General features: G+C 36.3%; 1 protein-coding gene across 2 annotated transcripts in view; it reads right to left on the bottom strand.

The window, feature by feature from the left end:
• Positions 1 to 9,995, bottom strand: part of LOC118931779 (metabotropic glutamate receptor 5) — a 121,503-nt gene extending 111,508 nt beyond the window's left edge. Inside the window, exon 1 of one of the 2 annotated variants that reach the window (XM_057507148.1) lies at positions 9,408 to 9,995. The gene's annotated coding sequence lies outside the window, so the exon portion shown is untranslated. The remainder of the gene's footprint in view (positions 1 to 9,407) is intronic. The other variant, XM_036924544.2, reaches the window with a different exon arrangement.
• Positions 9,996 to 12,862: the final 2,867 nt, after the last annotated feature.

Genomic DNA, 12,862 nt, shown 5'->3' with positions numbered 1-12,862 from the left:
GGGTTTAATTTGCTCTTCCTCTCCAAATTTCTTAAGCTGGATCTATAGTCATTAATTTGAGATATTTTTTTTTTCTAATGTAGCAAGTTAATGGTATAAAATTCCCCTATGTATTGTTTTAGCCCTCTCAACCATAAGTCTTTCCAATCCACCTGCTGAAGACAGACACTGTTCCTTGTCCCATATGGGCGTCAGGAGCACTGTTCTGTCTAATCCTTTGGGTTGGTTCTTTCCCAGGTCTCTACTATCCTCACACACACGTAGTGACCAGTGTTCAGCTGAATCCTTGAAAGGGAGCCTCTGCACATCTCCAGAGTTCTCTTTCCTTGCAGTTCTCCTCTTCAGTCTTAGCTTCACTAGCTTCCTAGGTCTCTCATAACTCACAGTTCCATCTTCTTAACTCAGAAGCTCACCTCATTTATTTCTTGTCCCTTAAGAACTGTCCTTCACTGCTTGACATCCAATATCTTGCAAACTGTTGTTTTATACATTTTGTCTTGCTTTGTGGTAGTTATTTCAAGCAGGAGAGTAAATCCAGTCTCTATTACTTCATCTTTGTTAGAAGCAGGTATTTCCCCATCACATCTTTAAGTGTCTTCCCATACATCACCATATTTAAGCCTCATTAGAGTCCTGTGAGATAGGTATTACTTTTTAAAATTATTTTCTTTCTTGATTGAAATATAGTTGATATAAAACATTATATTGGTTTCAGATATGCAACATAGTGATTCAACAATTATATACATTATTAAATGTTCAGAACGATAAGCACATTTACCATCTTTCATCATACAAGGAAACTGCAGTATTATTGACTATCTTCCCTATGCTGTATTTTGTCCCCTTGACTAACTTATTTTCTAATTGGAATTTTGTACCCTTTTATCCCCTCCACATATTTTACCTATACTCCCAATCCCTTTCCCTATAGAAAAACAACAATCTGTTCTCTGTGTTTATGAGTCTATTTTCTATTTTATTTGTTTTGTCTGTTTTTTAGACTCCACATGTAAGTGAAGTCATATGGCTATTTGTCTTTCTCTGACTTATTTGATTTAGCATAATACCCTCTATGTCCATTCATATTGTCACAAATACAAAACTTCATTCTTTTTTTTATGGTAGAGCAATATTCCATTGTTTAAATATACTACATCTTAATTCATTCATCTATCGATGGACACTTAGGCTGCTTCCATATCTTGGCTATTGTAAATAATCCTGTGATAAGCATAGGAGTGCATATCTTTTCCAATTAGTGATTTTGTTTTGTTCAGAAAGGTGAATATCCAGAAATGGAATTACTGGGTCTATTTTTAGTTGTTTTTTTTTTTTTTTGAGAAAACTCCATATGCTTTCCATAGTGGCTGGACCAATATGTTTCCACCAATACTGTCTAAGGTTTCCTTTTCTATTTAGCTATTATTTTAAATAATCATCCCCATCTCACACATGAGAAAACTAAGACTCAGAGAGGCCTACTCATGGCTACAGGTTGAGTTTGTTTAAGTGGCTCTTCTTGGACTAAGTCTGTTATTTTTGCAGTGTACCTGGGCATCTCAGCGAGCTTATCAGCTCTCTCTTTAGTTTATTTTAAATAGCTTTGACACATCTTGGGTTCCAATCCTAGTGTCTTAAGAGTTTGGAAACCTTTTCAGTTTCTAATGCAAGGGCTTTCTTCTGGGGATATCTGAGTACTTTTTAATGGTAGATATTCATCATAGAAAATTACATGTATTAACACTTGGATGGATAATTACTCTTATTTCTTAAACTCTGGAACTCAAATAAGAAATGTGACAGCTTATGTTTCTCAAAACTTTGATGTGTTAGTATCTGGGGCCTTGATCTTGCTCTATATTTCATTTCTTTAAAGAAGAGTCCAAGATGGAGAACTTTTCTTTTCCCTGGCAATGGAAATATCAAAATGTAAAAAAATCCAAGAATTGTATTAAGCCAAACTGTCACATCAAATTCTCATTAATTTAATAATTTGGCTGATATAAAGACAGAAATGGGCTTCCATGCCGATTTCACCCCATACACTAGCATGATGTGATCAAATTTCTTCTTCAATGTATGGATATTAATATTGTTCTAGCGCAATCTTTCCTAAAGCATGGGGCTAATCAGCATTATATAAGATGAGCTCATAGTAAAAGAAAAATAGAGGAAATGTTGAATTTAATTAAATAAATGAAGGATTATTTAAAATTTTTTACAACAGGATCTGTCCTTTTCCAACATATTGATATATATTATGAATCTCTAAAAATTGGATACAGAATGTAATATCCCAATATTTATAACTGTGGAATCCTTTATTCACACTGGATTAACTTTCTTTCTAAATGCAGTCTTGGAAGTGCTGATGTAGGGGAAGGATGAGGAATCTCTAATCTGGGGGTTAATGTTATTTGGCCCCTCTCTTACCCAGACAATTATTTCTTCTCATTTCACACTTTTGGCTTTTCTTGTCATGTTTTCAGGCTGAGAGATGATGAAATGTTTTTGTGGCTAAACTATGAAGAAGCATATTAAAAGCAAACAAAATGGCAGGAAAAAATTCTGATGCATAAGGAAGTATCCTTAACTAGCCCACTTCAAATCCTCCTCAGACATGTGTGTCAGAGAAAATATAGACACTCGAGCTGGAAACTTACAGAAAGGGAGAAGAAACACCTCCAAGCTAGGGGAACCAATCTTTTTGAATATGAGAAATCCTTTTAATGTCAAAGTATTCCACACACTCCATAAATATTATTTGTAGTTTAATATATTTGTAGATATTAGACTTTTGATAGGTAAAACACATAATGGCAATAAACTACTGTGATTTCAGTAATTTAAAAATTAATCTATAATTTATTAACTGAATTAGCTTGTGCATAAAAACACCATATTCACACAAGGATATGCAAAGCACAGTTCTGTCTGCTGGCAATGTTGAACTACACAAGAATTCTAGACCCAGCCAACAAATCAGTAGTGACCCCTGGGGCCTGCAGCCCACAGACTGGGAACCACTGTTCGAGGTCCTCTAGACGCTGTAACTCTACCTGGGTCTAAGAGAAATAAAGTAACATTTATTTAACAATATTTACTAAATACTTCTATATATAAGATACCATGCTAGGAGTTTAGAAAACAGTCAAATAGGATGGTTCCTATCCATGAGAATTTTATAGCTTAATCGAAAAAGATGAACAAAAAATGTTAACATGTTGGTAACAATGTGAAAATTGTATTTCTATGTTGGTGTAATACAGTGGAAAAAAATTATTATCACTGTAGCTGCTTTATTCCCTGCAGCACTGCTATCATTTTTTCTCTGGAGTAAGTGGCCCTCTGGTTGGCAGAGTAACTTTAGCGGCAGCTTTGGACCCAAAAGGTGAGCACCCCCTCTCCACAGGTAGAATTTTGAAGGAGACAAGAAAACAAACAGCTAAGTAATTCTGTATATTAACTGCAGAGGTATTTTTGTTGGCGTATAGAAATACTGAGAAGAAAGGAGGCAAAAGTTACCAAGAAAGAAAGGAAGAGGAATCAGGCAACATAGTGGCCAAAGGCTGGTGGGGGAGTGAAGTGTGTGGGGGAGAGAACTTTGGGAAAATCTGGAATGAAAGCAATGTTAGGCTGGATATAGTGGCCACAGAACTTGCATTTGAGGGAGGGGGTTTAAGGTAAACTCTTGTTAAATTAAAACATTAACACAGAGAAGTGTAAAAATCATACCGATACACTCATTTTTCTCAAAACAAACACATCCTAGGAACTACAGCTGGCTCACAAAATAGACTATTACTAGAATCCTAGGAATGCCCTCATGGCCAAAGTACTTTTATGTTCCTCTGAACCCATTTATTTCATCCTCATTTTATTGATGGCAGTTTGGCACACACATAGATGCCTCTGTGAATGGTTACATCGTGGCATAAAAATAAAGGGAATAGAGGACCTGTGTTAATATCTGGACCGGTAGGTGACAAAAAGGAAGAGAAAGGCACAGGAAGTGAACTGCGAGGGTAACAGTTTCTTTGAGACTGGGAACCTGGAGTTATTAGAAACCATGAGACTGTAAATGCAACGGAACTGACAGACATCCTGAGTAGGCTCTTTGCTGAGCCAGACTTAGCACATGTAAAAGCACAGGGACTTCAGTGGGCTGCCACTCTGAAAGGGCAGAGCACAGTCTGTGAGTGGCTGAAGCATAGATTTCATGGGTCTAAGGAATAAAAAGTGACCCTTGAAAGATATGAATGATGAATTTGAAGAACTCGGATCAAAGGAGTGAGGATTCCCTTTTGCAGACGTTGGAGAACCACGGAAGATCTTTAAGAACAGGAGTGACATGATGGGATGTGGCCTTTGGATGGACACCTTTGGGACTACTTTTCAGCATATAATGGAAGAGGAAGAACCAAGAGAAGATTAAACAGGGAGATTATTCTATTATTTGAGGTAAGAGACAATGAAGAACTAAACCACAGCAGCAGCATAAAGATTTGAATTCAGGCAGAAATGAAAAGGAGACAGCGGATATGGAAGATATTGAAATGGTAGAATTAACAATATTTGGTCACCAGTTTGCTGTGTGGATGGGCAAAGGGGAAAAGAGGGTATGTCTTATTCCTATATCTTGGGAGGCAGAGTGGGTGAGTGGATCATTTTTTGAAACTGGAGAGGCATAGAGGATAGACTCGAGTCTGGGCCTATGGTTTACAGAAGCTGTAATGAGGCTAGTTTTAGAGATGTTAAGTCTGAGGTGCCCTCAGGACATCCAGGTGAGAATGTTTGTGTGTTAATGCGATAAGTGACACCTCTGGAAGTGACTGGAGGTGACAGGGAGAAATCATACAAAGGCAATGTAAATGAATGTCAGTGAGTGACAGAGTGTATCTGTAAAGGAAACGGGGCCTTCAGTTGGTGGCTGTGAATCCTTGTCGTCCCCTGGCTTCCTGCTGCACCACTCAGGTCTCTGCCTGTGTCTTCCTGCCCCATTTCCCCTGTGTGCCTCTCTGTCTCTATGTCTCGTTTCCTCTTTTTATAAAGACACCAGTCATAATGGATTAAAAGTCCTTCGGTATGTCCTTATCTTAATCAGTTACATCTGTAATGATGCTATTTCTAAATAAAATCACATTCTGAGGTGAGGGGAAAGGACATGGATCATATCTGGAGGAGATATAAATTCTACCTTGTATATGACACTGCTGGGAAAAAGAGAAACCAGGAAAACTTGTAGATACTGAAATGATCTGGTGTGTCAATTTATAAACTCTGGGAGCTCTAAATGTAAGATAGCCATTTTCCCTCACGATTGATTCCCTTGCCTATTCTGGGAGCTGCTTGAAAGGCTCAGGAATTTGAAGAGGAAGACAGAAATTTCCTATTGTTTTGTAATTATTTGAAAGAAAAGCTTCACTTGAGGAATGGACTCTTCAAACTTTGGCGAGTCTTTTCTTCAAGATACATGCTGAACTTAGAAACAACATAGTGCAGGAGACTTGAGAGAAAAGATAATATATAGTAAAGATCTGCTGAGTTATCCAGGGAAGGGAATATACTAGCTAGACCCTCAATTAAAATTTCATGCCAATTGTCCCTTAAAGACAATTTTAACTAGAGGTTGCAACCTACCCCATCTTGATTTCTTTGAATCTGGAAAAGGCAGACCCTCAGTGGGGGGTGAGGGGGAAATAATATGAAATTCAGTCTTTATGGTATTTTATACTCAATATATGGCATAAAAGAAAACATGCTGCAGGTGTATCAACATAAAATGTTACCAATGACTAAGAAAAATCAGTCAATAGAAGTAGACTGACAGAAGATCCAGATGTCAGGGGAAAAAAAGGACCTTAAAATAACTATCAATACATTCAAGTAAAGAGTAAAGGATTTAAAAAGTAGATGAAAAAGAGAACGTCAACAGAACATTGGAAACCATAAAAATAAATATAAGGCATTCTGGGACTGTAAAATACTGTATCTGGCTAACTTCTCAGTAAAATCAGGGAATTGAGAAAATAATGGAATTATGTTTTTAAATGAAAAAAAAAAAGAACTGGGGAAAAAAAAAACAGAAGAAAACTGCCAATATAGAATGTTACACTCAGTGAATGTATCCTTCAAAAATAAAGATGAAATAAAGATGTTCTCAAAAAGTAAAGCTAATGTAAACTATTGGCACAAGAAGTACTAAAGGAAATTTTTCAGGCTGAAAGAATCACGTATGAAATCAAGGAAGTAAAAGAAGAATGAGGAATACTAGAAGTAAGCAAATATGACTGCTGAGCATTTATTTAAAGCAAAGATCATAAAGCCCTGTAGCATATATAATGCATATAAAGTAAATTATATGGCAATAGCAAAAAAAGTACAATGGGATAAGTAGACCTAAATATTTGCAAGATTCTTGAATGTAAACAAGAACCAACTTATAATAGTTTATATTAAATGAAGGATTCATTTAGTAATTTCTACTGAAAACTCCAGAAGGCTTATACTAGGAGATGAAACAAAAATGTTAAGGTGATTGACTAGAATAATAAAAATTATTGATTGATCCAAAAGAAGGCAGTAAGGAAGGTGGAATAACAAATTCAAGGACAAACTGAATAGAAAACAAACAGCAAATGAGAAATAGGAAGTAGTAATAAGTGTATGAGACTGAACTTTCTGTTTACTCAGAACTTTTCTGTACTTCATTCTCTATAAGGCTACTGCTAATTCTAGACTACTAGATCTAGATTCTTCTAGTTCTTATATTTCACCTTCCAAGAAGCAACTAAGAAAAATAAATAGTGATTCAGTTATGGGTATTTCCACTCAAAGTATCAAGTCATTTTTATTATTGAACTACTAGGTTTAAGGTACCATAGATAGTGAATAAGGTGAAACTTTCTTATCACACATCAATTATAAACTCCTAGTATTCCTTACCATTCCAACTCAAAATGGTTGCCCTATGCACACGCTTGATGAAAGGGCTTAAATACATTTTATTTAGGAAAATGCTAATCATATTTGGTAGTGTTTTAGATATGAGCAAACTACTTGGGGCCTTTTTGAAGATGGGTAAAAAAGATGTAAATAAGGAAATATGGTCATAACTAAAGAGCAATGATCATTCGAGCATCTATTATTGCATTCCATAGTCATGTACAAGTAATCTTAAGATTCATTTTTTATATCTTTGACCTATATATTGGCTATGATATAATGAATATTTGATGGTGATTTAAAAAAATTATAATAGTCTAACTCTTTAGTACTGCATATAGGTTAAACTCCAGACAAATCTGAGTTCAGTTCTCAGTTTATAGTACTTAATAGTACATGGCCTTGAACAAGTTATTTTGTCTTTCTAAATCTTGGCTTTCTTATCTTTAAAATAAAGATAATAATGCTTCCATCACTGAGAAGAATAACTGAGGTATTACACAATAAATGTCCATGTCTCTGTACAAAATGACAACCATTGTTAGATAAGATCCTTAAGTGGGGGAGACTGAAGGGCTCTTTCCAATCCTAGAGTAAGGAACAGATTCTACACAGAGAAATCCTATTGCGGTGCTCATGTGAAAGACAGAGTTACAGTAACAGGTACAAAGGATTTTACAGAATAATTTCCATAGAAATAGTGTTTCCATGGAAGTCAATTAAAGAGTTTTAAGGGAAATCAATTAAAGAGGTCTGTATAAGACCTCCAGCAGGAAAAAAAAAGAAGCAAAAACTGTTTCAAGAAGATACTTCAGACAAAAAGAAGTGGGGAAAAAGAACATTAGTACAAAAGAGGGTGAAAAACATCTGGAAAAATTCCCTCAGCCACACTGGTCAGGAATTGTTGATCTGCTTACCCTTTATAACTGTAGCTACAAAATATATTAAGTTTGTACACAGTCACAGAATCAGAACATCAAAGGCATATGCTCCCAAATCTCAAGAGAGGAAAGAAGTCTGTGTCCTTCAGAAACTGGATAGAACTGTGAACAATATTAAATTAGCTACAAAAATGGAAATTGTGATGTATAAGTCACCATGCTGTTTATTCATACACATTTTCTCATAACAATAAAAAATAAAAATGAAGGAAATGAATAAGTATTTGAAACTTTTGGACAAGATTTACCAGTATCTGCAGTGACAGAGAAGCAAACAGAGCCTCACACCAGGCTTCTCTGATTTCTGGGTCTCGCTGACTAGTACAATATCCCACACCCCACCGTCCCTCTACCCCCATTACCCAACTAGGATAGAAACGGACAAGAATTGCCAAGTTCTTATTTTACCAAGCATCCACATTTAAAAATGATCACAAATCACTAGTTACAACCACCTTCATTTCACAAAAGAATGAACTAATATAAAAAACACAGGATGGACATGAACTCAGTGGAGGAAATGCATTATGAAAACACATTGTTTCTGTTTTCCTCATTTTGGTGCTGTTACACAGTGACTTCTCTGAGGGCTGGAATTGGTTCATGAGCAGAATTTGAAACCCATTATCCCAAGGAAAGCCTGTGTTACAACATTGTGGATAAAGGCACCTATCTAACAACTACAACATTCTACCCCTATGCAAATTTAAATAGGGTTCTTGTTACACAGGATGGGGATGAGTCAGTCTCAACAACAGACCCTAACCTTTGCAGGCTTTGTTTGGCATACCGATCAACATTGGCCCTCCCTGCGTATTAGAGTCAGGAGTGCCCTTGGATTTGCTATGAATAATACTAACCAAATCCTTTGCTTGACACATACCACAATGTTGAATTGTAGGTTCATTGGCATGACTGACTCCCTCACAAGAGGGACAGGAACTTGCTTTCCTCCCTTGGTATCCTTATACCTAAAGCATGAATTGGCACCTTGTGAGCCCTTGTAAGTATTTGTTGAATGGCTGAATGAATGGCTATGCTCAGGTTATATCTCCTGAAACACCATAATTATTCAGAGCAAATTGCCTACTACTTAATAGTTCATTGATGGAAGTAGGACTGGCTTTGTCCTTCAACACTCATTTATTCATTCTTCAGACATACATGAAACCCTTACTATGTGCCCTACACTGTGCTAACCATTAAAGATAATTGAAATGAGCAGAATGCAGTTCTTGCCTCTAAGGATGTCAAGAATAATTCCTCTCTGGAGCCCACATTATCCTATTAGCACAGGGCTGATTTCTTGAATGATATAAATGTAAATAATCGAATTGTTTGTGATTGCTCTGATATATTTTTCTTAGTGCAAATAAAACCTGTTTATCACTGCAAGTAGCAATACACACTCTATTTATCTGAGTCCTCCTCTGTAACAGCCACCATCCCCATGGCACAGTTCCCTTAGATTGGAGTCTCAACCTCATCCACACTAAATGAAGCCATAAATCTGCTTACTGTTGCACGTCCTGTTGTATTTGCTGTTCTCCTGTGCAAACCCTTCCAGCCGGCACTGAAAACGATGCTGCCAAAATTCTTGAAACCAAGGGTTTCGGAGGTTTGTTTCTGGCCGGAGCTTCAGATAATAATCATCAAACCACTTGACATCAGGAGATTGGAGCTTGATTGTAATTCCACCAACAGCTTCTCGCTGATATCCATCTGTCACATCATACCTGTCGGCCCAGCCATCACTGTGGGGAAACAAAGAAACCCCTCAGCTTAGAACAGCTATCCTCTAAGCAAATGATTCCATTTGCTTTCCTTTGGAAAAGATCAGTCATTAAATGGCCACACTATATTACATCTACATGATAGCGGTTTGTTAAGAAAAAGTACAAAACACAATGGAATTTTGGGTGCAATAGTGCTGGAAGGCACTGATGTCTCTTGCCTTGAACTACAGAGACTAACCTAATGCTTTTGGCAGAGTTTACTGGTTATAAAATATAGTAAGTGCATGGAAGCTGCATAATATCACTATTCAGTGAATGTTTAGTAGCTAGACCAAGTTAGATTTCAATAAATTCTTTTCCCTTACTCTGTAATAATCATTATAGTGATCATAAAGCAAAAATGAAAAATAGTTCTTAAGCACACCTAACATTAATTTAATCATCCTATGACATGTTATTCATTTTTTCCCCACATTTTACGAGTGAATTATAGAGAGGTTAAAAAGAAAACTTGCTGATTGTGGTCATTCTATTAAACATTGATTCGTCAGAGCCTCAAACCAAAGTCTTTGTAGATCATGGTTCATATCCTCTTCTCTATGCCATGTTATTTCTCCAGTAGATTTAAAATAAACATATGAAATCATATTTTATTTTAGGATGACTCAAGAACTTCTTAACAATGGGCCAGAGATGGTGCCAGGGATCACTCCTCAACATCACACACCCATCACTCAAAATAATCTAGGAATTTTTAAATTAAAGAGTTTGCAATCAGAGAGTTCATGTTATAATCATACAAGAGTATAACAAAATAAGGAACAGTATTCTAAACTTATTTGGAAAATATATCAGACACAGATTAGAAGTAAAAGGCAAAAAGATGTTTATATCAAATGTGGGTACCCCTGGGGCATTCAGGAAAAATGACTGTTCCCATGTTCTCTCCCCAGGAAATATGCACAAATTGTGTAGCCTAACTGCTGGGAGCTAGTGGTGTTAACCCTTTCATTGAAGAGGTGCAAAGCGCTCTTTCAGGGATGATGAAGAAAGTCAAGGGAATGAAAAAAAGAAAAGTAACAGCAAAGAGGGAAGGGAAGGGAAAGCATAAGAAGAGAACTGATGGAAAAAAGAGCATGCAGCCTTCTGAATGCAAAGCAGGCGAGTGTTTGGAGGTAAACTGGGCTAGGAGGAAGTGGGCCCTGGGGAAAGGGTGAGGGAAAGGATTTCCATAAGCAGTCACTGTTTATTTCATCAATATTCAGGTATTTCTATTAGAATCTTAATTTCCTTTACTCTTTCTTCAAATGCATTTTTTGTCCTTTATACTGTTTTTCGTTTGCTATTTTCTGTAGGCAGAGAGCATGCTCTTATATTCTGCATATAAAATTAGTGCTGGAAAGATATTATGTAAGCAGTTAATTAAAGTTAAGCTCAAAAAGCATATCCTTTTTTCAGTAGGCTTAGCTATACAACTTTGACTTAAAAACTGATAATGACAATTGTTCCAAAGGTCATAGATTACTCATTAAAATATCACAAGGGCTTAAGATAATTTGAGATATTTCCTAAGATGTCAGTGGGTGGAAAGGAGAAAAAAATAAACAAACAAAAGAAACCATTTCTTCCTGTAAGTCCTCCTTGATGAGAAGATATTTCATTAAAAATTACCTATGATGAAATTTCAAAAACTTTGGTGGCAGATCAGGAAAAAATAGTAAGTAGTGCAATGTGTTCTGTCCCAGTGTTGAATTTGGTTACTTCACACATTATCTTCTCTCAAGTTTCTCATTTTCAGCTGGAGAAGGTTTTATTTAAAGCTGACAAGTTGAAATGAAGTGGGCTTGTTTGCCTCATTTTCTCCCTTTGTTTTGGAGGGTTTATTGTATCACTGATGTGAGAGTGTGGGTCTCACTGGCACTGGAGGAAATGCGTGGACGTGCTGCAAATGGGACAGGAAGCTCTGTTTGTCTAGCAGAGCCCATTCTCCAAGAAAGTGGGAATTCGTTCCTTTTGTTCATGCCAGCTCACTCATATGCTTTTATGTAATTCTATGATCATGAATGTTACATAAGAAATGTAAGATTATAATGGGCCCAATTTAACCTTCACAATTCATTCACTGAATTTAATGGGGATTGTAGAATGCTTGTCTTGATAAAACTTTTTGGAGGATAACATTTCCACTAAAAAAACTGTCAGGATCAGAGTGTGTTAATTTACTCATCTTTCCTCATGTTTGTTAGGTTTTTCTGTTTTTCAGGTATAAATCCCTTGTCTATACTGAAGAATTTAGCAAAAGATGAGGTTTTATTAGTAGCTTGTAAGTTAGAGTTGTGAGTTTAAAACAGCTCTGTTCCAGATACTTCCATTCGACAGCAAAATAAAAACCATAAAGGAATGTGTGTGTAAACAGAAAATCCCAATATCTGTGACAAAGCAGGGTTACCCTCCTGAAATTTATTGGAAAATACATGCTATGTAAGTGTCAAGAAAGTCCATTCCGTGCTGACTAAGTTAGATGATGTTATATTGACTTCAGGTTATTAAATATTAACACTTCTGTAAAAACGTGCTTTTAAGATTTGCATTAAGATGACAGGGTATCTCTAAGTAAGGAATAATAAATCCTAAAGTAAAATGAAATCCCAAGAAAAACTTGGGCTTACTTTTCTACTTTAATGCTTTGCATTACACTGTTAGAGTAGGCTGTCAAGATACTGGCACTACTTTAATGCCTTTGGGTGACATATATTTTTACCAAATCAGGAAAATAAGTAGGGAGGAAGATAAGGAAAGAAAATGTACCGTATTTAAGGCACTTTGTCTAGATATAGTATCTATCTATCCATCCATCCATCCATCCATCTAATTTCTATGTCTTCTCTCTGATGGACATTTTACCTATCTCCTCATAATCTATTGCATTCTTTTATTTCCAATTCCATGATATGCAGTCGATCCTCTTTATTTGCAGATTCTGTACTTGAGAATTAACTTACACGCTAAAATTTATTTGCAACCCCCCAAATCGGTACTGGTAGCATTTTGTGGCCATTTGCAGATTATTCAGAGTGGCAGAAAACTGGAGTCTTCTGATGTGCACATTCTGCTGAACAAGGGGGCGCTCTGCTTTCTTGTTTTAGCTTTCACACTATGCATAAGTGTCCTTTTCATGGTCTGTTTAGTACCAAGGTGTCTGCATTTTTGTGTGTTTTTATTGATTCCGCTGTTTAA

The sequence above is a fragment of the Manis pentadactyla genome, chromosome 9 (genome assembly GCF_030020395.1).
Source record: "Manis pentadactyla isolate mManPen7 chromosome 9, mManPen7.hap1, whole genome shotgun sequence".
NCBI lineage: Eukaryota > Metazoa > Chordata > Mammalia > Pholidota > Manidae > Manis > Manis pentadactyla.
The sequence above is the reverse complement of the archived record's forward strand: the minus strand, read 5'-3'. Positions and strand labels throughout refer to the sequence as shown.